General features: G+C 47.4%; 1 long non-coding RNA gene across 3 annotated transcripts in view; it reads right to left on the bottom strand.

Moving 5' to 3' along the window:
• The window catches only part of LOC134966910 (uncharacterized), a 118,751-nt gene that overhangs the window by 7,444 nt on the left and 83,452 nt on the right, over window positions 1–27,855 (bottom strand). For all 3 annotated transcript variants that reach the window (XR_010188735.1, XR_010188734.1, XR_010188736.1), the window contains 3 exons: window positions 5,388–5,535; window positions 4,925–4,988; window positions 1,195–1,242 (listed from right to left, as the gene is read on the bottom strand). This is a non-coding gene — a long non-coding RNA (uncharacterized LOC134966910). The remainder of the gene's footprint in view (window positions 1–1,194; window positions 1,243–4,924; window positions 4,989–5,387; window positions 5,536–27,855) is intronic.

Raw genomic sequence — 27,855 nt, 5'->3', positions numbered from 1 at the left:
TAGATACGCATTCGGGGTAGTCCATGATTTCGGAGCCCTATGGCGCCTCAGAAATTTCATGACGGCAGCTGGTACACCGGTAGCGCATGCAGCTCACATAAAAAGGCTTCTAACAGCGATACAGGAACCCGACAGAGTGGCTGTTATCAAATGTAAAGCACACACATATAGCCAAGACCCGGTATCACTTGGTAACAGCCGTCCAATGAACAATGAGATTGTAGGGACCATTGAATTGTATTGTGTGTGGGGCATAAATAGCGGGCCGACCATATCCAACTTCACTCTCTTCAACGGTTCTCATTGCTGATAATCGGGAGCTGGATATCGAGGCGCATGCGATCGTTCCCCTTGTGCGTAAGTTCTCTCCGTAATCATATTGTCTTACTATGAGCCATTTCTCTCTCTCCCTCTCTTCTTTTTCTCTCGTATTTTCCCTTGATTAGACTTGAATTGTATTGTATTATATTTCCTGTGTAGTTATCTGGTTAGTTGGTTTATGTTATACTGTAGTGTATGCTTTGTACTGTGATTCTTTTTGCAAGTAATAGTCATAATACATATAATAGGTTTCGGACCCTAAGCCAGGTATCTGTGTATTCTTTATAGTGTTAAGTATTCTCTGAGCGTCGGTGACGCTCAAGCAGCTTTGTAGGTAATCAGGTTACACAAGGTTGCACTTACACATTGTCTCCACACTAAGGTTTACTGTGTATTTCATTGCTAAAGGTATAGATATAAAGGTTTAACGTTGTGAGCGTCTGCATCGCTGGTGATCTCCTCGTGGTCCCGAGCGTCCGCTACGCTATAGCTAATCATTACGTTAGTCGGCAGCCAATAGCGTGCCTGCCAGTGATCACTAAGCCGTAAGCGAACGTGACGCTTGAGCGTCTCGCCTACGGCTGAGCGATCGTTACGCAACTTGCGTACCCTTACGGTACTTCTTACGTAGCTAGCGTACAGTGTTCTTAGACCTCATAAAGGGTTATATACACGATAAATATTTAGCTTTATCAGGCAATTAGGTCTCTCATGGGGGAATGTATAGGACTGGTACAGATTTGCTCTGTGCAGGTTGTGGACAAGCTCAGGCGTTATCTCCTCTTCCTCTGTCTCACCTGCATCACCTGCCCCCATATTACTCCCTATGGCCCCTCACACACAATAAGCAGCATTATTATACACGTCACTTACTCTGTGAATTAGTTGTCGTCGGTGCATATATCAGCAGGGCGGCCACACCTGCAATACAGAGAGGATTTACACATCCTGTATTTGCAGAATGAAGATTACATACTATCCCAGCAGAAGTTCCCACAAGACTCCGATCTCCATCTGGCACTGATACAAAAGTCCAGCAGCGTATTTCATTTACTATCACGATGATACTAATGAATGTGTAGCCGGTATTTACCATATTTACCTACCGGATGAAGGCCCTCATTCCGAGTTGTTCGCTCGCTGCTAATTTTAGCAGAATTGCTAATAGGCTAAAATCCGGCAGTTCTGCGCATGCGTATGCATCTCAGGGCGCGTTAAGCAAATTTACACAAAACTATGCTATTTTACTCACAGGTGAATGAAGCTTTTCAATCGCTCTGCTGACTGACAGGAAAGGGGTGTTTCTGGGCGGAAACTGGCCGTTTTCAGGGTGTGTGCTAAAAAACGCAGACGTGCCAGGTAAAAACGCAGGAGTGGCTGGAGAAACGGAGGAGTGGCTGGTCGGACGCTGGGCGTGTTTGTGACGTCAAACCAGGAACTAAACGGACTGAGGTGATCGCAATTTAGGAGTAGGTCTGGAGCTACTCAGAAACTGCAAGGAAATTGCTTTCGTTAGCAATTCTGCTAATATTAGCAGAATTGCTAATCTTTCGTTAGCAATTCTGCTATGCTAAAATACACTCCCAGAGGGCGGCGGCTTTGTGTTTGAATTTCTGCTAAAAGTAGCTAGCGAGTGAACAACTCGGAATGAGGGCCGACGTGCAGTGGTGTCTCCCTACACCGTGGCGTCCCCTGGTAAACGCTTAGCAGTGATGGCAGAGGGCTACTGACTAATGCACTATGCATACCTCCCAACTTTCCAGTGCATACACTCGGGACATGCTGCTGCGGAGGCACGGCTGCGGGTTGGAAAGGGGTGGGCACCCAGATGTAGGGGCAGTGCCTCTGGTAAAGGGGGAGGGGCCTAGCGCCGCAACCCCCTGCTTTTGTCATTTTGGGGGCGTGGCCAGCGATCCCAGAGCCCCCAGCTCCCCACCCTGCACTGATGGATGCTGTGCGCATGCACACGGCATCTATTCAGTGATCACTGGCTACTTTGCAGAGCAGAGCAGCAGTGATCACTGGTTCTCCCAAATCCCGCCCCCGACCGCGGGACACTGTGACCCACCAGTGGGACAGCGGGTCAGTGTCCAATTAGCGGGACTGTCCTGCTGTATTCGGGACTGTTGGGAGGTCTGCACATGGTAGTGTCTCCAGATGGGACTCTGCCTAGAAGGCTTTGCTGTGCCCCCGATGTTGCCAATGGGGACGGTACGGCCAGTGGCTTTTCAACATGGGAGGTAGATTAAATATAAGCAGAGCAGAGGTGCCTACAGGAATACATTGCAGCAGGGGAGAGTGCCCAGTATAACCAGCATACTGCCTGCTACATGATTACATACCAGCTTACAGAGTGTCCGAATGCTTAAACCCCATCATAGTGGAATGCCTGCAGTATTAAAAACTAGCCCAGGGGCCATGGGCAGGAAATCAATTACCTTCTGTGCTGCAGTCACATTATCTCTCCCTAACTCCCCCTGTGCTGCAGTCACAGTATCTCTACCAAACGTCCCCTGTGCTGCAGTCACAGTATATCTACCTAACTCCCCCTGTTCTGCAGTCACAGTATCTCTCCCTAATGTCCCCTGTGCTGCAGTAACAGTATCTCTACCAAACGTCCCCTGTGCTGCAGTCACAGTATATCTACCTAACTCCCCCTGTTCTGCAGTCACAGTATCTCTCCCTAATGTCCCCTGTGCTGCAGTAACAGTATCTCTACCAAACGTCCCCTGTGCTGCAGTCACAGTATCTCTACCTAACTCCCCCTGTTCTGCAGTCACAGTATCTCTCCCTAATGTCCCCTGTGCTGCAGTCATAGTATCTCTACCTAAAGTCCTCTGTGCTGCCATCACAGTATCTTTCTCTAACTTCCCCTGTGCTGACATCACAGTATCTCTCCATTACTCCCCCTGTGCTGAAGCCACAGTATCTCTCTCTACCTTCCCCTGTGCTGCAGTCACAGTATCTCTCTCTAACTTCCCCTGTGCAGCAGTCACAGTATCTCTCTAACTTCCCCTGTGCTACAGTCACAGTATCTCTCCATGATATCCCCTGTGCTGCAGTCACAGTATCTCTCCCTACATCCCCTCTGCTGCAGTCACAGTATCTCTCCATAATGTCTCCTGTGCTGCAGTCACAGTATCTCTCCCTAACTTCCCCTGTGCTGCAGTCACAGTATCTCTCCCTAACGTTCCATGTGCTGCAGTCACAGTATCTCTTCCTAACGTCCCCTGTGCTGCAGTCACAGTGTCTCTCCCTAATGTCCCCTGTGTTTCCTTCACAGTATCTCTCCCTAACATCCCCTGTGCTGCAGTCACAGTATCTCTCCCTAACTCCCCATGTGCTGCAGTCACAGTATCTCTACCAAACGTCCCCTGTGCTGCAGCCACAGTATCTTTCTCTAACTTCCCCTGTGCTGCCGTCACAGTATCTCTTTCTACCTTTCCCTGTGCTGCAGTCACAGTATCTCTCTCTGACTTCCCCTGTGCTGCAGTCACAGTATCTCTCCCTAACTTCCCCTGTGCTGCAGTCACAGTATCTCTCCCTAACTTCCCCTGTGCTGCAGTCACAGTATCTCTCCCTAATATCCCCTGTGCTGCAGTCACAGTATCTCTCCCTAACGTCCCCTGTGCTGCAGTCACAGTATCTCTCCCTAACGTCCCCTGTGCTGCAGTCACAGTATCTCTACCTAACGTCCCCTGTGCTGCAGTCACAGTATCTCTACCTAACGTCCCCTGTGCTGCAGTCACAGTATCTCTACCAAACGTCCCCTGTGCTGCAGTCACAGTATCTTTCTCTAACTTCCCCTGTACTGACATCACAGTATCTCTCCATAACTTCCCCTGTGCTGACATCACAGTATCTCTCCCTTACTCCCCCTGTGCTGCCATCACAGTATCTCTCTCTACCTTCCCCTGTGCTGCAGTCACAGTATCTCTCTCTAACTTCCCCTGTGCTGCAGTCACAGTATCTCTCTCTAACTTCCCCTGTGCTACAGTCACAGTATCTCTCCCTAACTTTCCCTGTGCTGCAGTCACAGTATCTCTCCCTAATGTCCCCTGTGCTGCAGTCAAAGTATCTCTCCCTAATGTCCCCTGTGCTGCAGTCACAGTATCTCTCCCTAACATCCCCTGTGCTGCAGTCACAGTATCTCTCTCTAACTTCCCCTGTGCTGCAGTCACAGTATCTCTCTCTAACTTCCCCTGTGCTACAGTCACAGTATCTCTCCCTAACTTTCCCTGTGCTGCAGTCACAGTATCTCTCCCTAATGTCCCCTGTGCTGCAGTCAAAGTATCTCTCCCTAATGTCCCCTGTGCTGCAGTCACAGTATCTCTACCTAACGTCCCCTGTGCTGCAGTCACAGTATCTCTACCTAATGTCCCCTGTGCTGCAGTCACAGTATCTCTACCTAACATCCCCTGTGCTGCAGAGTTACCAATGTAATAATTTCCAATCACTTCAGTTGAGACCCAGGATACAGCTACGGATGTCAGAGAATTCTACTACAGCCACCAGCAGCTACTAAGATAATTAAATGTTGCCAGGGCAAATGATAGAGAATTAAACAAATAAATGAATGATATTATATCAGATATGAACTCACTAAAAGTCACCAGCAGGTGCATTGGTGTGAGTGCCATGTTTCATAGATTTCCTCTATCAGTTTCCTGCATAGGACATGAGAAATGGGGAGAATTACACATACACATCACAAAATACACAACTATACACAGCACAGCCATATAACAAACAGCAATACCAGGGAACATTGGATAATATTTGATTAAGGAACCAGACATACATTTAGCAGGTAGTGCACTGAATATCAGAAACTGTGTGACCAAATACAAAACTGTGAGCCTGATAAGACAGGGTCATGATTATGTAGAGCGTATATAATATGTGTGGTACATGTATACATGCTTATGTAAGTAATCAAATATTTGCCAAAAAAAGTACAATTTGTTTTATAAACAAATAATACATTTTGGTTAAATGTATAAATAAACACCATTAATGGATACGTATGTTACGAATACAGGGGGAGTGCTGCCTGCAGTACTCACCTGTGCAGTATACCCAGCGTCTTCTGCTCACGTTGCAGGTGCACAGACATATATAGGATTTTGGGATGTGGGTGTGGTCAGGTTATAGGCGAGTCCTGTGTATGACCAGAATTTAGGTTGCAGTGTGCAGCTTCCCCTGGGAGTTACCCTGTAATACAGAAATTATGATACTATGAAATTACCAAAGCACCCACATAAATGCACATGTGCTGATTCGGAGGTGGGAGGAAATTATGTCTAGGTTTCCATTGAGGTATGTGGAAAGATTTTTAGAATCCCTCCCACAAATGTAAAGTATCAGCAGAGGTGACGTCGCCTTCACCTATACAGTCACTGCCAAGCGCTAGGCTTATAACTCAATAGTTCCTTAGAGGACTGTATGGTCCTGACTAATTCACCAGACTTCTAGGATCATTTGGAGCCAATGTCCTTCAACATGCAGGGCTGAGTTTGGAGCAAAGCAGAAAGGAGCAAGTAACTCTGATCCATGCTCTTATTATCTCCCGCATTGATTATTGGGATAATCTCCTGACTGGTCTTCCCAAACATTGGATCTCACCACTACAATCCATTCTGAATGCAGCTGCGAGGCTAATCTTCCTCGCTAGATGTTCATCGTCTGCAGATCCGCTCTGTCAGTCCCTCCATTGGTTACTGGTATTCTACCACATTCAATATAAAATACTTTTACTCACAAATAAGGCCATTAACCAAACTACACCAACGTACATGTCTTCACTCATCTCAAAATATATCCCTACCTCTCCGCTCTTCACAAGATCTACGTCTCTCATCCACACTCATTACTCGCTCCCACCCACGATTGCAGGACTTTCTTCGGGCTGCACCCACTCTGTGGAATGCCCTACCACGTACATTAAGACTCTCCCCTAGTCTCCAAACCTTCAAGCGTTCCCTGAAAACTCACCTCTTCAGACAAGCTTATCAATTTCCAGAACCACTCACATAACCTTTATATGCTTTCCTATCCAATTATATGCCCACAGTACAGTCCACACATATCCTCACATATTTCCTCTTTCTTCACTTTCCGTTCCTCCTGACCCCGGTTCATCACTGCTGTAATGTGATTTCATGCAGCCCACCAAGAACCTTTGCAATCTGGTGGACAACTCTGCAATAGATAACACCTATCCTTGTATATACATGCCTATTTCCCCATAGATTGTAAGCTTACGAGCAGGGCCTTCCTACCTCTGACAGTTTGTTATTACCTAGTTTTGTCTTATCATTGTGTACAATTGTAAAGTGCAACAGAATTTGCTGCGCTATATAAGAAACTGTTATTAAATAATAAATAAACTGTGGACCTGTGTCAAACCATGCTGTGCTGCAGGTGGGGCAGATGTAACTTGTGCAGAGAGATTTAGATTGTGTCTTTGCTGAAATCTAAGTTGTATGACACTTACACATTTCTCCTGGGATACCTGGGAGCAGTGGCGGTTTTTACCTACGGGCTGCAGGACTGCAGCCCCCCCCCCCCCCCTTCCCCCCCCATAAAATCCGCCACCCAGCTCACTGTCAGTGAAGTCAGATGCAGGGTTTGAGACTGCACTGGCTTCACTGTGCCTGGCAGTGACTTTCTATTGGAAGTCCTACCTGCCAATCACAGACACTACAGCCAGTCCCATTGAGAGGTGTTTCCTACCTCCAGGACTGCCAGTCCGGGCTGCAATAGGCTGAGAGCCAGCTTCCTGTAGGAAACCAGTTCCCTGTCTTGTAGGCCCTGGCCGGCTTTTATGGGCTACAGCCGATGCAGTCTATAGAAGTTGTGGTTTTGCACATGCGCAGTACCGTCCGGGTCTTGGCATCTGTGAACTGCACATAGCACAGGCGCCGAGTCCCAGGTAGCGGTGGGGACAAGGAGGGGAGGACAGACAGCATCGCCAGTGGCAGCCCTACTCTTCCCCCAAGATGGTAGGAGCCGCCGCTGTGTGGGATACTCTCAAATTTTCAGGGAGTTCCTGGGAACCCCAGTAGACCCTCCTGCATAGTATGGGGAGCATAATTATATGATTTGTGGGTCCTTGAGGAAGCAGGGCCTATTTAACACAACTCTATCACAATCTCATCAGTTTGGCCTCACCTCAGCATAGGGGACGTATATTGCAAAATATCCATCCCACCCCATCAGGCATCATCAACATCTCTTGTCCGGGTTACTCCCGGAGGGGAGAAATACGTCATCAAGGTTAAATAAAGCTGTCCAGCCAGTATGTACCCTGAATGTAAAAAAAAAAAAAAAGAACTGGGGCAATGTGTTGGAAAGGGGGACTGGCTGTTTGTGGCGGGGCGGGAGAGGGGGGTTAACAACAAAAATTGTTGGAATATATGATTGGCAAATTAAGTTTTCTGTGCAACAGGTGAGCGGGAGTTGGGGAGTATTTATACAACAGTTCATTGGTTGCTAAGGGGATGACCTGTGTAACAGGTGACTGCTGGTGGGGTTGTCTCTGTGTCGCGTAGCTTGCAAAGGAGGTTATTTCTCTTCAATATATGTCTTATATGGGTTTTAGATTTACAGCTAAAATCATGTCATTATAGCAAACCAAATCCGAAATTTGGATATAAATTCTAAATTCCAAACTGTGGACTTGGATCCGGTTTGGTTCAGATCTCCTCTGGAGATCAGAACCGGGACTCAATTTGCATCCACAATAATCAGGTGGGTTCGGATTTCTAAAGAACCAAATCACTGGAAGTTCTAATACTAGTGGCTCTCTGGAAGAACTGATGGAAATATTAGGAAATGAGTGTATTATTGGTGCAGGAATTTACCTAATGTTACTTATCCTGCGAGCAGAGGCTGCCACGTACTAGAGAGCCATGGTATTGGTCACTTACCCATAATCCTTCCCCATCTTGTTACCCTCATTTATCTGATGTAGGGGGTCATTCCGAGTTGATCGCTAGCTGAATTTGTTCGCAGCGCAGCGATCAGGCTAATAATCGGCGGTTCTGCGCATGCGTATGCTGCGCAATGCGCACGCGCGACTTACGGGCACAATGAACGATGTCGTTTTGCACAAGGTCTAGCGATGCATTTCAGTCGCACTGCTTGCCGCAGAGTGATTGGCAGAAGAGGGCGTTTCTGGGTGGCAACTGACCGTTTTCAGGGAGTGTGCGGAAACACGCAGGCGTGCCAGGAAAAATGCAGGCGTGGCTGGGTGAACGCTGGGCGGGTTTGTGACGTCAAATCCGGAACTGGATAGTCTGAAGTGATCGCAAGCGCTGAGTAGGTTTTGAGTTACTCTGAAACTAAACAAAAAATTTTTGCAGGCGCTCTGCGATACAACCGTTCGCACTTCTGCTAATCTAATATACACTCCCAGTGGGCGGCGGCATAGCGTTTGCACGGCTGCTAAAAACTGCTAGCGAGCGATCAACTCGGAATGACCCCCGTAGTCCTTACATAATACAAAATCTGGGTGGTACTGGCTTCTATATCATAATTCCATACCTCCCAACATTGTGAAAACATGCCTGCTAGGCCACACCCCCTAATATTTTCGGCACATGTCCAAATGTCATGTCCCTGTCAAACGGGGGGTGAGCCCAGTCAGAGCAGCCCCAGACTCTTGCGGCACTAAATTGATGCAGGGTGCACGTCATCAATCCAGCGGTGACAGTGTCCCCGCCCCCCCCCCCCCCCCCCCCCTCCCCTCACAGGACACAATGGCCGTCAGGTGAAACGATGAGACAGTGTGCGAAAAGCAGGACTGTCCTGCCAAAATAGGGATGGTTGGGGCCTAGGATAAATCACATGAATTACCTATTTTTTGCCACTGTGCATGCATATAAATCAATAAATGGTGCAAGGCACGTGCATCCTACAGTGTCTGCATATAGAGACAGTGGCAAGCAATCCACAATCTCCCACTCTGCGGCACAGCAAATGATATAAATAAGTGGTCGGGAAAAGGTTAAACAAACTATAATAAATACACAAACATAATAGAACCAGTACTGCACTTTCGAAGCACACATTCTCCCACCTCATGGTAAGGCTCCTGTCTCTTCTTCCTGGTAGATACTCTCTGGTCCAATCCACTGATTGGAGACTCAGAACCACACACACAGCAAACTGGGCATGTGTAGAAACTCTGGTCTGTCCCTTAAACTGCATGATGTGGCTACAGCTCTAGTAATTGTATTATATACCATGCTATTTTGGTCAGAACTTGAGCCACTTGCCAAGAGGAGTGGGTTTCTGGGCAACCAGAACCCCCCCCCCCCTGCGTTCGCCTATGAGAGACACAGGACTGGTGAGGGCCCCAGCATTCTACCCTGGCATACTGTGTCAATAGAGATAGCATAAAATGATTCCCGGCATTTGCAATACTCAACAATACGCAAATATGCCAAACACTATTAACATATTGTACCTCCCAGCCGGATAGTGTCCAAATAGGCTGTCCCACACGCGGGCTGCAGTGTCCAGCGGGAAGGGGGACAGGTTGGGAGTGCCTGTGCAAAGCAGCCGGCAATCACTTAATAAATGCAGGGAGGTGAGCCCCAAAATGACAAAAACAAGGGTCTTGCAGTGAGGTTCAGCCCCCTCCTCCTGAGCAACCTGCATTGCTGCCTTCTGAAGTAGAGAGGTATGCTATTAAGGCCTCCATGCCTTTAAGAGAAAACAGGATTCAATTGTCTTAATTTTCATCAGCTTTACAAGCTCTTTACCTAATGTCTCATTATTCACACTGTAAGTATACGGAACGTCCTTAAGCATACCTCCCAACACCTCTCTAGGAGGGACAAAATCCTCTACTCCTGGAATTCCCGCTTAATTTATGATTGCCATCACCTGTGCTGAACAGGTTAATGGATAAGAAAGGTGTTTCAGCACAGGTGAGAGCAATCATACTTTAAGGGAAGTCCAGAAGCAGAGCATTGTGTCCCTCCTGGAGAGGGTCATGTTGGGAGGTATGTCTTAAGTTCCTGTTTGATGTTCTACTAATTATACCCTCACCTTTTCCCAATAATTATTTTGTCTTTTGAAGACAGTGTCTTTGGGGGAAAAAAATAACTGGATCATCCAGTTTTCTTAGTTATCTATGTATCAATCTATGAGATGCTCTTTGCTACCTGCTAATTACATAATTGTGAGTAATGTATTTATTCATCTTGCTACCTATGGTACACATTACATAATCCTGTTATGCAACAATGTACACAACGTCCTTCCTCCTTATTACATTCATCAGGAAGTCAGACAGCTAGCGCAGGAGAGGGAGAGACAACACACAGACCGTGCCTGAGAAGTGACAATATAATGTACATTTAAGTGAAAGCCTGTGGAGCAGTGATAAGACTATGTAACAACATTTTTGTCCTTGGGAAGTAAGTGCTGTTTCTTAATTGCTAAGGCGTGCAATAATTTATTGTAATTGATCCTTGATAACACACTTTAAGCTCATTTATTAACTAAGAAATAAAGACACAGCCGCCACTGCATTTGGATTATAGGTCATGACATTTATTAGTTGGATGACCAGATTTTACTCATAGAAGGTGGCAAGGAAGACGCTACCATTTACCAGCTCCAGCCAATTAGATCTCTTGTGGGCAGTACGGATGGTTAGCATTACTGCCTCACAGCACTGAAGTCACGGGTTTGATTCCCACCATGGCCCCAACTGTGTGGAGTTTGTATATTCTCCCCGTACATGCGTGGGTTTTCTCCGGGTACTCCGGTTTCCTCCCACAATCCAAAAATATACTGGTAGGTTGATTGGCTCCTGACAAAATTAACCCTAGTGTGAATGTGTGTGTACATGTGGTAGGGAATATAGAGTGTTAGCTCCACTGGGGCAGGGACTGATGTGAATGATCAAATATTCTCTGTAAAGCGTTGCGGAATATGTGTGCGCTATATAAATAACTGGTAATAATAATAAACTGGTAATAATCTCTTAAAAATAGCCCTACTCTGTATAAGCATAACCTGCACTGTGAAGGACTCACCACCCCTTACTACGGCACAGTAGGGATGCTCCCACAGAGAAGCGTCCATTGTCCCGCTGCAAGGGCAAGACACACCCGCCGTCTTTCAAAAGGGTAAGTGCCCCTGTCACCGCCGGTAGTAGCGCTTTACCTCCATCACCAGGTTCAGTGTCGGACCTGGGGAATGCCGTGGTAGGGACCCATGTTTAGGGGTGTGGTCAGTCTGCTGAGGGGGTGTGGCCTACCACCTCTGGGCCCCTTCATAAATATATACAGTAAATTCAGCTGCTGCATGCATGATAATGTAACAGATTAATAACAGCAATGCACTGTAGAGAATATACCGTAGTCCAGTATAAGGTAACATAGGTATAATGTATAATTCAAGTGTACAGTCTGGAACCTGATCCTTAAAGCAGGAGGTGGGCCCTCAGGCAGTGGGGCCCACCAGTAGTTTCCCCTGTACCCCTGTGAGCCAGTCCAAGCCTGACCAGGTTCTAAGAACTGTAGCCTGCCACCCTATATGGGAAAATTAAACTCAGACCTATAACCTACTTAATCTAAGAAGGAGAAAATACCTTTACGAAAAATTCCAACACCTAACGGAGAAAGATGTACACTATCCACCCTAAAATAATGAGGACTCTGCTGGAACAACAAAGGATGTTTCACAACAACACCACCCTTAGAAGATACAAATTTGGAAACCGCTAAATGTATCTTCTTTCTAGCCTTATCCAAAGCTGCTGGATCTCATGAGCCTCGCCACACAAACCTGGGTATAATTTCAGACCACACCGTGACCAAACACACCTCAGCCCAACAAAGAAGCACTCTCCCTAAATCTGCTTTGATTCGTAAGATAAGATCGATACCTTTCACTTGGCCTATATCGTTACCGCCCAGGTGAACCACCAACCAACTGGGCCTTCCCCACTGCGGCTCTTGATGAAAAACTAAGCCTAACAAGTCAGACCATGCAAGCCTCTTATTCCTAACTACTGAATTGACTCTCCACCTAACAATTCTAACACCCTACCAGCAAGAGAGTGACGCTCAGCCTAAAAAATATATGTATCGCCCACTAGCCATATTTGCTCCGGTGACTTAGTGATTGCTGTAAGAAAAAACACCCTTACTGTCAGATACCTCACCCAAAAAATGTGTGTAAGTGAAATAAATGAAAACATAGAAACATAGTATTTGACGGCAGATAAGAACCACTTGGCCCACCTAGTCTGCCTCTTTTTTTTTTATCCTTTAGGCAATCTCAACCCTTTTTGAACCTTAATTCTTTGTTCAGGATATTCATATGCCTATCCCGAGCATGTTTAAATTGATCTACAGTCTTAGCCTCTACCACCTCTAATGAGAGGCTATTCCACTTATCCACTACCCTTTCTGTAAAGTTTCTATCATGTCCCTCCTTTCCCTTCTCTGCTCCAAACTATACATGTTAAGATCTTTTAGCCTTTCCGGGTAAGTTTTGTGATGTAGGCCGTGCACCATTTTAGTTGCCCTTCTTTCTATACTCTCTAATATACTTATATCCTTCTGGAGATATGGGCTCCAGAACTGGACATAACTGTGTGGACATAACCTAACTGTGTTAGGAAAATACAGTGAAGGCGAAAACTTAAACAACCTCCCGTGGACCTTAAGATTCAGCCAATTGTAATTAGGCCCCCTTGGAGGAAAAAATAAAAATTCCTTCTAACCCCCAATTTTTGAACGCTAGCCATTAAAAAATGTACAGGTAAACAATGGTTTTGGGTTGGCGCAAGTAGCGCAACATTAAATCTTATCTAACCTGATGTAGGACTTAAAAGCCGTGGACTTCCAACAACCCAACTCTTGCATGGCTGACATTGGAACTCCGCTGGCCACAGCACAAGTAGCTGCCCTTTTCAAAAAGAGTGTGCGCCATACTTTTCACTCTTTAGGCCTAACTTAACCAGAGTTTCAATACTGCAGCAAACTGAAATTTAGGGGGTAATTCAGACCTGATTGCTAGGCTGCATTTTTTCACAGCCTGCGATCATATCCGAACTGCTCATGCGTATGCACCGCACTGCGCAGACGTGACGGGCCACTGAAACAGGGATCGGCGCCCTGCGACGGGATGGTGCAAAAAAAGAGATTGCACGGACGATTGCAAGGAGATGGACAGCAAGAAGGCGTTTGTGAGTAGCAACTGACCGTTTTCAGGGAGTGTCTGGAAAAACGTAGGCGTGTCAAAGCGTTTGCAGGGCGGGTGTCTGATGTCAATTCCAGTTCCGAACAGGCTCAAGTGATTGCAGCGGCTGAGTAAGTCCTGGGCTGAGCAGAGGCTGCACAAAATCTGTTTGTGCAGCTCGGATACACATGCGTTCGCACACTTGCACAGCTAAAATACCCTCCCCTGTAGGCAGGGCTGGCAACAGGGGGGGGGTCAAAGGGGACACCTGTACCCAAGGATACGCCGCTTAGTGCCCAGCAGGGATGGGCTGGGGGAGCTAGGAATGCAGCATGTGGACATTGGGGAGAGACAGACTGTGCGGTGTGTGGGAGAAAGGACAGAGGGAGACACAGACTGTGGTGTGTATGACGGAGGAAGAGAGATATTCATATTTTTATATGTGTATAAATAAATATACAGTTATTAGCAGTTTTTTTTATATAGCGCAGCAAATTCCGTTGCATATATATATATATATATATATATATATATATATATAAAGTCAAATCCCCAGTTACTTGTGCGGTGCACACAACCCAATATATATTGTATTTAAAATAAATTCTTTATTGTAAATTCATTAAAATCCCTATATTATTCTCAGATGTAGGCAAGATGCCACATTCAGTGTTTGATAATTCTATATATAACTAGGTGCTTCATCGCGCCCTACGGGCGCTCTTCACACCGTCGCAAGGGGCTACGCCCCCTTAACCCTTGCATGCCTTTCTGGGGGTCAATATTTGTATTATATGGAGTATTACCTGCATTCCTTTGTTAGTGGTTAAATATTGCACAATGAAAGGGCGTGCGATGGTGAAGGAGGCGCAGCCCCTTGCGACGGCGTGAACAGCACCTGCAGGGCACGATGTACAGAATGTAGCGGGTGCGGGGGGGACTGCGGATGGGGGAGGGTGTCTGTAGATGCTGCGGTGGAGGGGGGGCGGAAGCGGGGCGGCCCGAATGGGGAAGGGTCGGGAGGTGCTGTGGGTGGGGGAGGGGCAGAGGAGTGGGGGCCGCAGATGGGGGATGGGTATGGAGGCACTGCAGGTGGGGGAGGGGCAGGGGTGCCACGGGTGGGAGAGGGGCAGGTGTGGGGATGTTGCGGATGGGTGAAGGGTTCCGGAGGTGCTGTGAGATGGAAAGGGGCGGGGGTGCCGGTGGTGGGGTAGGGGTCTGCAGGTGCCGTGGGTAGGGGAGAGGCAGGTACGGGTGGTGCAGCGGATGGGGAAGGAGGTCCGGAGGTGCTGCAGGTGGTGGAGGGGCAAATGCGGGGGTGCCATGGGTGGGGGAGGGGTGGGTGAGGGGGGGACCGCGGATGGAGGAGGGTTCTGTAGATGCTGCGGGTGGAGGGGGGCAGGTGTGGGGGGAGACATATATGGGGGGTGGATGGTGGAGGGGGTCTGGAGGTGCTGTGGGTGGTGAAGGGGCGGAGGAGTGGGAGCCGCGGGTGGTGTAGGGGGTCTGGAGGCTGTGCGTGTGGGGGAGGGGTGGAGTGCCGCATGTGGTGGAGGGGAAGGTGCGAAGGTGTGGTGCATTGGGGAGGGGTCTGGAGGCGCTGCGGGTGCTGTACCTGCCAAAAAGGTAGTTGGAGGGTATGCAGTAACAGGGCCAGGACAGGGGTGACAGAGTCAGAACAGGGGTGACGGGGCCAGGACAGGGGTGACGGGGCCAGGACAGGGGTGACGGGGCCAGGACAGGGGTGACGGGGCCAGGACAGGGGCGATGGGGCCAGGACAGAAATGACAGGGACAGGATAGGGGTGACAGGGCCAGGGTAGGGGCGGCAGGACCAGGACAGGGGTGACAGGGCCAGTATAGGGTTGACAGGGCAAGCACAGGGGTGACAGGGCCAGGATAGGGGTAACAGGGCCAGCATAAGGGTGACAGGGCCAGGATAAGGGTGAAAGGTCCAGGATAAGGGTGACAGGGCCAGGATAACAGTGACAGGGCACTGTCAGGGGTGACAGGGGTGACGGGTACATGACAGAACACAGGGCACAGGAGAGATTGGTATTAGGGACAGAACAGTGGTGACAGACAGATGTGTCTTACCGGAGTCACTGCTGCTGACTGCTGCTGTTCCACTCCAACCTGTTGGGATCTGCTGCTGGTGGAGACTTGGCATGGCTGACTCTCTCAGGCTGGAGTCCTGCTTCCTCTGCCCGTCCTCATCCCTCCCCCCCTCCTCACACACACAGCAGACCTCGCGCAGCTGCCGGGCAATGTGGTAAGGGGAGACTGGGAGTGACTGGTTAGCCCCCAGGAGACGCTGCGGCTGGAGGGAGGAGGGGGTAATAGCATGCACGCGGCGCGGACCTCGCGGCAGCTGGGCACTGTGGTAAGGGGAGACTGGGAGTGACTGGTTAGCCCCCAGGAGACGCTGCGGCTGGAGGGAGGAGGGGGTCATAGCATGCACGTGGCGCGGACCTCGCGGCAGCTGGGCACTGTGGTAAGGGGAGACTGGGAGTGACTGGTTAGTTCCCAGGAGTCGCTGCGGCTGGAGGGAGGAGGGGGTCGGAGCCTGCGAGCAGCTCGCACTTCTGCAGCGCTGCCCGCCGGCTAAATTGTGTGAAGGAGCTGGGCGCACCTCACTGCGGGTGGCAGCGCTGCAGCTAGCGGTGGGGTTGCCGGGGCTGGAGATAACAGAGGCAGTACGGAACCTGCACAGCGGCAGGTGCCCCACAAAACTGCAGCTAAGAAGCGTGGAGTGTGCCAGAAAGTGACGCTCCTCCGCGCCAGAGAGACCCTACTGAGTATGCTGATGTGGGGGGTCAAGCACACAGTGAGCCGATGCCCGTCTGTCTGTACGGAATACCCCCTCACACACCCCCATACCTCCCAACTGTCCCGATTTTCGCGGGACAGTCCCATTTTTTGGGGTCTGTCCCGCTGTCCCACCCGCGGGTCGCAGTGTCCTGCGGTGGGGGGGGCAGTTGGGAAGCTCCTGTACTCGCTGTTCTGCTTAGCAGAGCAGCGGTGAATAGTGGAGACAGAGGGACAGGGGGCATCAGGGGGTACGGATTAAGGGGGGGTTCCAGCAGCAGAGCCGAATTAAGGGGGGGGGGCAGGGGGTACGTACCGTTGGACCCACAGTTTTAGGGGGCCCCCCGGCTCGAGTAGCTCTGTCCCAGCTCAGAAGCTCCCCCGTCCTGCCAGCAACAGCAGCAGCATTGTCCTACAGTCAGCACACGCTGCTGCGTGTTGGCAGGTCTGTGGTGTTACAGGGAGGCAGCAGTCTCCCTGCTTTCTTCTGCCTGTGCGGGTGTGTGGGGGGGAGCGACCACCTCCTCTGGATTTACCCCTAGCTGAGGGGCCAAAATTCCATAAAAAAAAAAAAGCAACAGGAATTTGCATAAGGGGCGTGGCCTCGTGTCCCGCGATTAGGCCACGCCCCCAACCCCACAGCAGGCTCAGCAATGAGATAGGGCTCCCCTGTCTCAAGTGCCCTGGGCCCCCTGGACTCATAATCAGCCCCTGGGGGCATGCCAGCAGCTCACAGAGCACTGGGCATGCCCCCTCACTGACGAAAACGGGGACCCTCCCATGAAGCCACGCCCCCTTTTCGCCGAGTGTGTGTCCCTCCTTCTGCCTGATGAAAGCTCCTGCAGAAAGCTGGGAGGTATGTACCCCTGCCTGTGCCATGCCCATACCATCTGCTTCTGCTCCTAGTCTCCTATAGACTTGGCCAGATCTGTGACTCATTTGACTAACTCCGCCCAGTGTTGTGACTCCGCCCAGCATTAGCAAATGAATCACAAAGTCACAGATCTGGGCTATTATATAGGAGATTACATTAGTTTGTCAGACTTATGTTGTTCTTTATTTAGAATCAAGCGAAGTATTAAAAAAAATAGTAAGGAAAGTGAAGAAGAATGAAAATAAGTGAATAAAGATTAAAAACAAGGCTAGTGTGTCAAATGCGTCATGTGTTGTTATTATCAAATAATCCTAATATGTATGGACCGTACTAACTCTCCCTGTATTGTGCTTAAATTAAATATTCTCACTGAGAGATCTGTGGGTAATCGAATCAAGTGAGACTCTTAGTAGAATATATCCCAAGAATACAGTATAATATATTGATAAATATCGTGATGAGTATATATCACCTTACAGATAGCTTCAACAGAAGACAGTTACTGTATTCCAATAATTATAGGGAATTCCACAAGATCCTACCCATAGGATATTACATACTAAGCCTGCATTTTTGTATTGCTGAAAATAAACTCGTGTGTTCCACTATTATAATTCACACACATATTATGTAAGCTCCAGATCACTTCTTGTGTCACCTAGAGTTCTTGCGCTGCCCACTCCTCGTATTGTATAGGTATAATTGCCGTGGCAGTAATGGGCAATACAGACTGTCTGACCTGCTGTGAGATAATCTTAATATAATGTCATATGTAATTTGGCCAACATATTATATAGCTGTATATCGAAGTGTTATTTCGTTGATCATAGCCACATAAACTGTAATATCCTGCCGTGATAAATCCTTGTGGTAGGATATTTCCGTGCGGTCTGCAGCTCTAAAAAACACAGATGTAATCAATTATTTCGGTTACTGGGGCTTGCAAAGACACCTTTGTAGTCCCATGACGAGTACTTATATCGCTGTGTTATTATAATGGAGCCTGCAGGTATACTGAATAAATCTTATGCTGGAACTCTTGTGGCCACTATGGTGTAATCCAGAGTGCCACACTCAATATGATATAAAATATTTGAGTATCAGTGTGCAATCAACGGTTATAGATGGTACATCTGTAATCAGGTTATTAGTTACTGTTGCCAGTGCTGCGCAATTCACAGTGTCGGATCACTGATATCTCTCTTCAGATGAACCCGTATGTTTTTACACCTAGACGGGCCGTTAAGCCGCTCGTCTGATATACTATTAAATGCTGGCTATGACGGTTCCTATAACATATGATACATGGATGGAGCATTAAACAGATAAGATTATTGATTGCTGCAGCCACTGCTGCATACTTCAAAGTGTCGTCATTGATTTCTAACGTTAGGCAGCTCGTTTGATATACCATTAAGTGTTTGCTGTAATAGTTCCTATATCATACGGTACATTAGTGGGGTATCAGATAGATAAAGTTATTAATTACTACAGCTACTGCCATGCAATTGCCAGTGCCGTCACTGATTTCTTACTTCTGATAACCCCGTGTGTTTTACAACCAGGCGAGCAGTTACGCCGCTCGTCAAGAGCACTATTACAGGCTAGTTATAGTAATTCCTATGTAGTACGGTACATATATACATATGTATTAGTAGGACAATAATATTAACATTTATATTATGCACATAAGACCCACTAGCACTATGCCAATGCACATTTCGCTCATAGGCTTCCTCAGGGCACTATAGCGCAGCAAATTCCGTTGCATATATATATATATATATATATATGTATATATATATATATATATATATATAAATAATTTGAGGTGGCCCCTGAGATATCACTGTACCAGGCCCCAAGATTTCTGTTGCCGGCCGTGCCTGTAGGCGGCGACTATCTGATTGCAACAGTGCAAAAATTGCTGCTAGCGATCAGGTCTGAATTAGCCCCTTAGTAAGAGGTGAGTCATCGCCGTGCAACATAAATTGAGCACAACTAGGAGGCCTTATAAGCAAATACATGTTTGCTCATTTAAATGGACATATCTCTGTTTCTGTTTGCGTTTTCAATTACACCCAACATCCACGACCGAATCTATTTTGGAGAAGGGAATCTTGCATAATATTAACCCTTCTTTAAATACAATGTTTAAGAAAAGTAGACCAGTACCCAGGAGCGGCTCTTGCCGCGGGCAAGCAGGATTCATGGCCATGGCACCGCCGCCGCTGCGCCGCCTACCCTCCCGAGTCCCGGCTCCCTGAGTCCTGGCTCAGTTTGTATACTTCCCCCTCCTCCTTTTAATTACTACTCCGCTCGGGGGCGGAGTTTTGTGCAATGACGCATTTACGTTGTGACATCACGACGCAGATGCATCATTACCCAAAACTCCGCCCCCAAGCAGAGTACTTATGATAGGGAGGAGAGGGGGCCGCCCGGAAAGCCAGAAAGCTAGTAGGAGGAAGGAGAGGCGGGCCGTAGAGCGGAAGCGGGATGAAAGAGGAACGCTGCAAACGTAAGTATAACTTTCTCTCTCTCACTCTCTCTTTCTTTGCAGAAAGGGACTCTGCCTGCCGTAATGTGTAAAATGGGGACTCTTGCCTGCCGTAATGTGTAAAATGGGGACTCTGCCTGCCGTAATGTGTAAAATGGGGACACGTGCCTGCCGTATTGTGTAAAATGGGGACTCTTGCCTGCCGTATTGTGTAAAATGGGGACTCTTGCCTGCCGTAATGTGTAAAATGGGGACTCTTGCCTGCCGTAATGTGTAAAATGGGGACTCTTGCCTGCAGTAATGTGTAAAATGGGGACTCTCTCCTGTCGTAATGTGTAAAATGGGGACTCTTGCCTGTCGTAATGTGTAAACTGGGGATTTAATGTATCAAGGGCATTGCGGTGTGTGGCATAATATTTTGCAGTGGGCATTACTGTGTGGGGCTTAATCCGGTAATTTTTTTTTTCCTGTGGTGGCCGTGATCTATTGGTGCAGGATCGAAAACTGGGGTGTAATGTAGTCTTTTCAAATGAGGCCATGCCCATTTATCGAGGTCACGCCCCTTGCCAGGAGCACGCGTGCAATTTTTTTTTTTTTTAATATCTATATGGGGGTGGGCACCAAAGGAAACTTTTGCCACAAGGTCTAGAACCAGCCCTGCCAGTATCCTGCAACAGTTTATTGGTATGCCACTAACTCCCTGACCCTAAAAGCACCAAAAAAATCCATTCCTGCAGTAGCCCTCTCCAGTTTGCGGCAAAAAACCCTCACCATTGGGATAATTCTACATGAGAAGTTGAAGGATCCTAAAAGGAACTAGATTTGTCTAACCTAAACCTGCTTTTACTCAAACATTCCTCTATTTGACACAAAAGTTTGTGAACGTTGTCAGCAGGAATACAACAGCAAACTGCTATCATATCTACTTTGATCCCAAGATAGGAGAGGCAACACGTTGGGCCTTCCATCTTGTCTTGGGCAAAGGAACTCCTAAAACCTTGAACAAGACAGATTTTGGCAAACGTTGCTATCACTATGAAAAGAAAATCGTCCAAATAGTGAGCAATACCATTGTAACTGGTGTCCACCTTAATATACCAATGTAAAAAAGTACTGAATTTCTAAAAATAGGAACAACAGATAGAACAGCCCATGGGCAAACATCTACCAATATAAAAAAAAAACATCTAATTTGAAACCCATAAACTTAAGTTACTCAGGATGAAGTGCTCTGCACAAGATCTGCGTCTCTCATCCACGTGTATTACCTGTTCCCATTCAAAATTACAGGACTTTACCCGGGCTTAACCCACTCTGTGGAATTTCCTCCCACGCACAATAAGACTCTCCTCTAATCTCCAAACCTTTAAACGTTCCCTGAAAACTCACCTCTTCAGACAAGCCTACAAAATTCCAGACCCATCCACATAACCTTCAATGATTCCCTATCCAGTTACACCCTCTATGTACAGTCCACATAACTTCACATTTTGTCTTCCAACATTGCTGGGTGATCATATCATATACAACCCATTAAGAATCTAGCAATCTGGTGGACCATTATGCAACAGGTAGCATTTCCCTATAGATTGTAAGCTTGGGAGCATACACACTTCCCGATCCGTCACGAACTGGACAGGTATTTTCATTCGCCCTCCCAGTTCAGCCGTCAATCACTGTCAGCTGGCACTGCCCGTACACACACAACATTGCACCAATATATCTGTAGATATATTGGTCATCGTGTGTGCTGCAGAGCCGACGTGATATGTCTGTAAACGAGGGCATTCACAGACATATTGTTGGTACACACTGGCCGACGGTCCAGCGATGTATCGCCGTTCAGTAGAACGGCTGATATATCGGCAGTGGTGCAAGTAGTGATATTATTGCTTAGTGGTACTGAGTATGCCAGAAAATGTGCGTAGTCACGTGTCATGAGGAAGCATGACCACATGACACTAGGGGGAGTGGCTACATTACACTAGGGGTGTGGCCACACAGCATAGTCCCCTTTCTTTGCACTCTGGAGGCAAGGCTAGAAATATATAGTTGTGCCTCCAGTATAATAGAAATATATAGTGATACCTCCAGTATAACAGAAATATATAGTTGTGCCTCCAGTATAATAGAAATATATAGTAATGCCTCCAGTATAATAGAAATATATAGTAATGCCCCCAGTATAATAAATATATATAGTAATGCCTCCATTATAACAGGAATATATAGTGATACCTTCAGTATAATAGAAATATATAGTAATACCTCCAGTATAATAGAAATATATTGTAATACCCCCAATTTAATAAAATACATAGTAATGCCTCCATTATAACAGGAATATATACTATAGTAGTGCCCCCAGTATAATAGAAATATATAGTAATACCTCCAGTATAATAGAAATATATAGTAGTGCCCCCAGTATAATAGAAATATATAGTGATACCTCCAGTATAATAGAAATATATAGTGATACCTCCAGTATAATAGAAATATATAGTAATGCCTCCAGTATAATAGAAATATATAGTGATACCTCCAGTATAATAGAAATATATAGTAATGCCTCCAGTATAATAACAATATATAGTAATGCCTCCAGTATAATAGAAATATATAGTACTACCTCCAGTATAATAGAAATATATAGTAATGCCTCCAGTATAATAGAAATATATAGTGATACCTCCAGTATAATAGAAATATATAGTAATGCCTCCAGTATAATAGAAATATATAGTAATGCCTCCAGTATAATAGAAATATATAGTGATACCTCCAGTATAATAAAAATATATAGTAGTGCCCCCAGTATAATAGAAATATATAGTAATGCCTCCAGTATAATAGAAATATATTGTGGGGGCGTGGCCTGGCTGCTGAAGGAGATAGACACGCACTGTGTGAGCTCCTGTGCTTTGGGGCTCCAAGTCTCCGAAATACTCCCTCTCTGTGCTCCTTTGCTGCTCCCAGCGGCTCCCCTGTCCCTCCTGTTTCCCCTGCAGTGTCCCTGTTTGAGCCGCGGAGTCGGGGAGCTGTACTTTGTGCTCCCGCGGATTGCGGCCTACGGGACTCCCTCAAGCCGCGGCCTTGATTTCCTCCTCGTCCCGGCGGCGGCCTCGAGTACCTCCGGATTTGACCGCGGACTTCTTCCTGACCTCCGGCACCTGCGCGCCCGCTAGCCGCAGCTAGAAGTGACTCCCAGCCGCCCGCTGCCTACCTTTACCGCCCGAAGCCGCTGGAGCCTTTGAAGAACGGACAGGATCGCGGAACGCCCGGCGGCCATCTTTGTGGTGATATTTGTGCTGCTTGCTGTCTCTCTCCTGCTGGGCCCCGCTGTGGATCCTCCTTGTGTGCTGCCGCTCGTGGGATTCCCGCATTGGGACGGGGGCTGGTTCCAGGGCTGTGCTCTCTGCTGGAGCTGGTGAACTTGGAGTCACCCATACAGCGCTGCCTGCCCTAGTGAGTTCTCCAGCCGGCTGTGACTGCTGCCTACTCCCGCTGGGGCTACAATATAATTATCAGCTGCTGCAGCTGCCCCTATCCAGTCTGCCTGCCAATTGCTGCAGCTGCCCCTCGCCAGTTTGGCCCCTGTGACTGAAGAGACCCTCAAACCCTCAGAGGCCGTGCTGTGCCCGCAGACCCCCTGCTGCAACGTGCCACACCCTATATTCTGGCCTGACTGAGCCCTGGTATTATGCTACTGCGATCAGATGTACAGGCCCCTAGCTATGTGTCTGCCTGCCTGATGTTGCCCTAAAGCCACGTGGGGGTCCACCGCACTGCGATGACTCACATATTTATATAACACCAAGGCCATATGAAAGTATAATGCTACGCCACCTTCTTTGCAGACCGATCTCATGGTGACAGGCATAAAGAAGAAAAAGGCCAAGACCAAGCCGGACGCGACCCCATCTCCTGGGACGCGACCCCCGTCATTACTCGTCAGATCTGCGGCAGTTCTTAACTCAACAGACCACAGACCCAGCCGCCTCCTCTGCCGTCCTGACCTCTCCGATTCTGCATACTATGGTGGGCGAGTTGTCGTCCTCTAGGAACCCGCTTCCTCCTATGGCTTTCTCTTCGACCGCAGAGATTAGCGAGATTCTGTCGTATGTCAGACCACTACCCACGAAACAGGATTTTTCAACCTTAGAGTCTCGCTTGCTGTCCACCATCAAGCAAGAAGTGACAGCGCTTCGACAAGATATGTCTCAAATTGCGGACCGTGTGGACATATTGGAACAACACGAGACATCTAGCGTTGACATTCTTACCAAATTTCGGGAGGTGCTTTCTCATCAGCGGAGTGACATATCTTATCTCAAATCACGTATTGAGGATATGGATAATCGCGGCCGGCGATATAATATCAGGGTCAGGGGTCTCCCTGAGAGCGTCCAGCAGGCTGATCTGACGAACGCCTTAACTGCAATATTTGGAGAACTTATCGACCTGGACTCAAACAAGGACATCGTATTTGATAGGGCACATCGTGCTCTCCATCCCCGTGGCATACCATCCGACACGTCGTGAGACGTGATTTGTAGGCTCCACTACTATGTCCAAAAAGAGGAGATAATGAGAAAGGCCTGTAAGCTGGATGGTATTGATTTTCAAGGCGAAAGGATTCAGTTATTTCCAGATCTCGCATGGTCGACTCTACAACAATGCCGAGCCTTGAAACCCCTCACCGATTCCCTTCGGAAACTTGAACTGAAATACAGATGGGGCTTCCCTTTTTCTCTTCAGGTCGCTCTTAATGGCAAAGTAGCTACCGTTTCCAGACCCTCTGAGCTACCGGCCTTCTTCACAACCCTAGGCATACCACCAGTCCTATTACCTGATTGGGAGGCCTTTCACCACCAGCCCGACATGCCTGCCGTGACCCCTCCAGATGATATGTGGCGGCAAGTGCGATCCCCGCGTACACGGGGGACTCATCCTGCTGGTTCACAATCTTCTGAACCTCCTTGACTGGGAGGCCCCTATCCGGTTTTGATGAGAATTCTCCTGCTGTTGCTGTTACATGCTTGCTTTTTCTTCTTTGTGTTGAAATACGTTGCTCACATGTGATCGTTGATATACTGGTTTTGTAGTTAAGCTGTAAGTTATCGTTAGAATAAGTTTTGCTTAAGTTCAAACTGCATCTTTATTCCGGATGATGATACCTCTTTATATATTTTCTACAACTGTCAGGAATATTTACAAAAGGTTTGAAAATTTAATTTTTTCCTTATTTTTTGTATTTTGCCCATTTGCGCCCCTTGGTAATTTTTCTCACTATTTCAGCTTCTACATTGTGGGTGGTCGCTGTCCTTGGCCCCCCGTTGGACCCCAATATGCTGTATCCCCTGTTTCTTCGGGCTAGGAGCAGGGCCATCTTAAGAGCAATGTAGGCCCTTGGGCACAGCAATGTACTGGGCCCCCTACCCATCCTCCAGTGGTAGGGGTGGGGGGCGCTATCAGCGGCAGCTTTGATGTGACGCGGGTGGTAGGGGGTGCTTAATAAGTATGGTAAGTGTGAATAGTAGAGTGGGCTTAATTTTCTGGTAGGAGGGCAGCTTGCTTGACTGCAGATATCTCAAGTTCCTGAAAGTAGATTTTTTAGGTTTGAATGGGATAAAAAACTAAAGAGTCACACTTTTCAGGAGGTGCTGGGGATTTGGGGATCAGAGTTCAGGAGCCAGAGCAATCCACCAACGAAAATATAAAATTGCATATTAGGCGTGTGGAGCTGGAGCAGGGACCAGCTGCTTGAAGGCTGATATCTCTGGTTCTGGGCATAGTAGAGACAAGCTGACAGTATCCACCACAAGGGGAGAGTCCCAGCTTTTGGAGTATGCCATCTGAAAAACTCTAAGTCAGACAGAACCCGAGATATCTGGCTGGGAAGAGCAATTAAGAGGCTGGGATTGGGACCACTGCTTTCAAGTTGGATATCTCCGGTTCTCAAGGGCCGATTTTCAAAAATCTGGTAGCTCTGGAAAGAGGAGACCCTCAGCTATCATCCTAGGGCCCTTATACTCCTAGGGCCCTTGGGCAAGAGCCCACTGAGCCCATACGAAAAGACGGCCCTGGCTAGGAGTCGGCAGGATTCCGCTCCTGTCCTTTTTGCAGCTGCTCCTTTTGTAATATTGCTATTAGCTTTGTTAGGCATTACTGCCCTTTGCAGAGTGGCTCTCCACACTGCTTCTTCTTTCTTTACTTTTTCTGATTTCCCTTTCACTCAATTTCCTACCTTTGTTGCTCTTTCTTTACCCCCTTGCTTGCCTATCGCAGGGATGTTTAATGCAATTCTCTTAAGACTACCGTAATGATGGGGATGAATGATTTACACGTAACTACCATTAATGTAAAAGGTTTAAATATTCCTGACAAAAGGTCTAAACTCCTCAAATGGCTTAGAGATGAGAAGGTCGATGTTGCTTTCATTCAGGAGACACATTTTAGATTGGGACAAGCACCGTCCCTGAAATGTCATTATTATCCTCGTGTTTTTATGTCCAATAACCCTTCTGGTAAGACATTAGGGGTGGCTGTTTTATTGGCTCGTCACCTCCCTATCCTTAATGTTACTTCACATAGGTTAGCTGAAGGTAGGGGGCTGTTGGTTAAATGCGATATACTGTACATAATCAGCGTTTCTCTTTTGTGAATGTTTATGCTCCCAATGCTCTGCAGCCTTCCTTTCTGTCTTCGGTCCTGGAAACTGCTGAGCCTCTCCTTGAAGGAGTGGTAGTGATGGGAGGCAACTTAAATTGGACTCTTGATCCCCTTCACGACACCTCTAAAAAGATCTCCTATAGGCCGGAGAAGGAGTACAGGAGGGTGAGACGCACCTTGCTCGACCACCAGCTGATCGATTCATGGAGACTGACGCATCCTGCTGAGGTAGATTATTCCTTTTTTTCGCACCCACATCAGACATATTCCAGGATTGATTACTTGTTCCTGAGCCACCGACACCTACATCTTCTTTCTGACGCTTCTATTGGACAAATTGTATGGTCGGACCATGCCCCTGTTAACCTTACAATACACCTCCCGTCTTGTACACGTCGCCAATGGTCTTGGCGTTTTAATGATACGTTTTTACAAGACGCGACATGTTGCTCTCAAATTGACTCCGCCTTAGACTCCTATATCGGTACTAACGATCTAGATGATATTTCGAAGGTCTCAGTATGGGAAGCACATAAATGCGTCATAAGGGGGGTTTGTGTCCAGATAGGCTCATTTCGTAAAAAAACAGAGGGAAAAACTTAGAGATGATTTATTGTCTAAGATAAAATCTTTTGAACTTTTACATAAGAAATTCCAAACCCCGCAACATTACTCTGATCTTGACAATGCTAGGGCTGATTTGAATAAATTGCTTTCTGACAGAGTTAAATTTTCATATCGGAAGTGCCGCAGCAGATACTACCAATGGGGCAACAAACCTGGGAAACTATTGGCCAAAGCTCTCAGAGAACAACGTGCACTCACTTTTATTCATTGTATTAAAGATAGTCGCGGACAGCCCCAACACGAGACACTCCAAATTGCTAAGTCCTTTCGGACCTTCTACTCCACTTTATACAATCTTTCTGGGCCTTCTGGATGGGCAGAGAGGCTATCTCACCGAGCAGCTATATCTGACTACTTAAGGACTCTAGACTTCCCAACACTGTCCAAAGATGAGGTAGACGGTTTGGAAGCCCCCTTTTCTTCTGAGGAGGTTGCTAAAGTTATTGATTCCTCACCCAACGGCAAAAGTCCTGGCCCTGACGGGTATACTATTGCCTATTATAAAGCTTTCAAGGAGAAATTAACCCCTCTTCTCACGAGAGCCTTTAATACTATATCAGAACACTCACATTTCTCCCCACAATCCCTTGAAGCCCATATTACAGTTTTACCCAAAGAGGGCAAAGATCCCAGTCTCTGCTCTAACTACCGGCCGATCTCGCTACTGAACATAGACATAAAACTCTTAGCCAAACTAATTGCAAATTGCCTCAAAACATTATTGCCCGGTTTGATTCATGGAGACCAAGCCAGATTTGTCTTAGGCCGAGAGGCCAGAGACAACACCTCTAAAGTGCTTAATATGATTCACTACGCTGGCCGGGCTTCGTCCCCCTCGATCCTGC

Source organism: Pseudophryne corroboree, chromosome 10 (assembly GCF_028390025.1).
Source record: "Pseudophryne corroboree isolate aPseCor3 chromosome 10, aPseCor3.hap2, whole genome shotgun sequence".
Taxonomy (NCBI): Eukaryota; Metazoa; Chordata; class Amphibia; order Anura; family Myobatrachidae; genus Pseudophryne; species Pseudophryne corroboree.
This window is presented reverse-complemented; position numbering and strand designations above follow the sequence as displayed.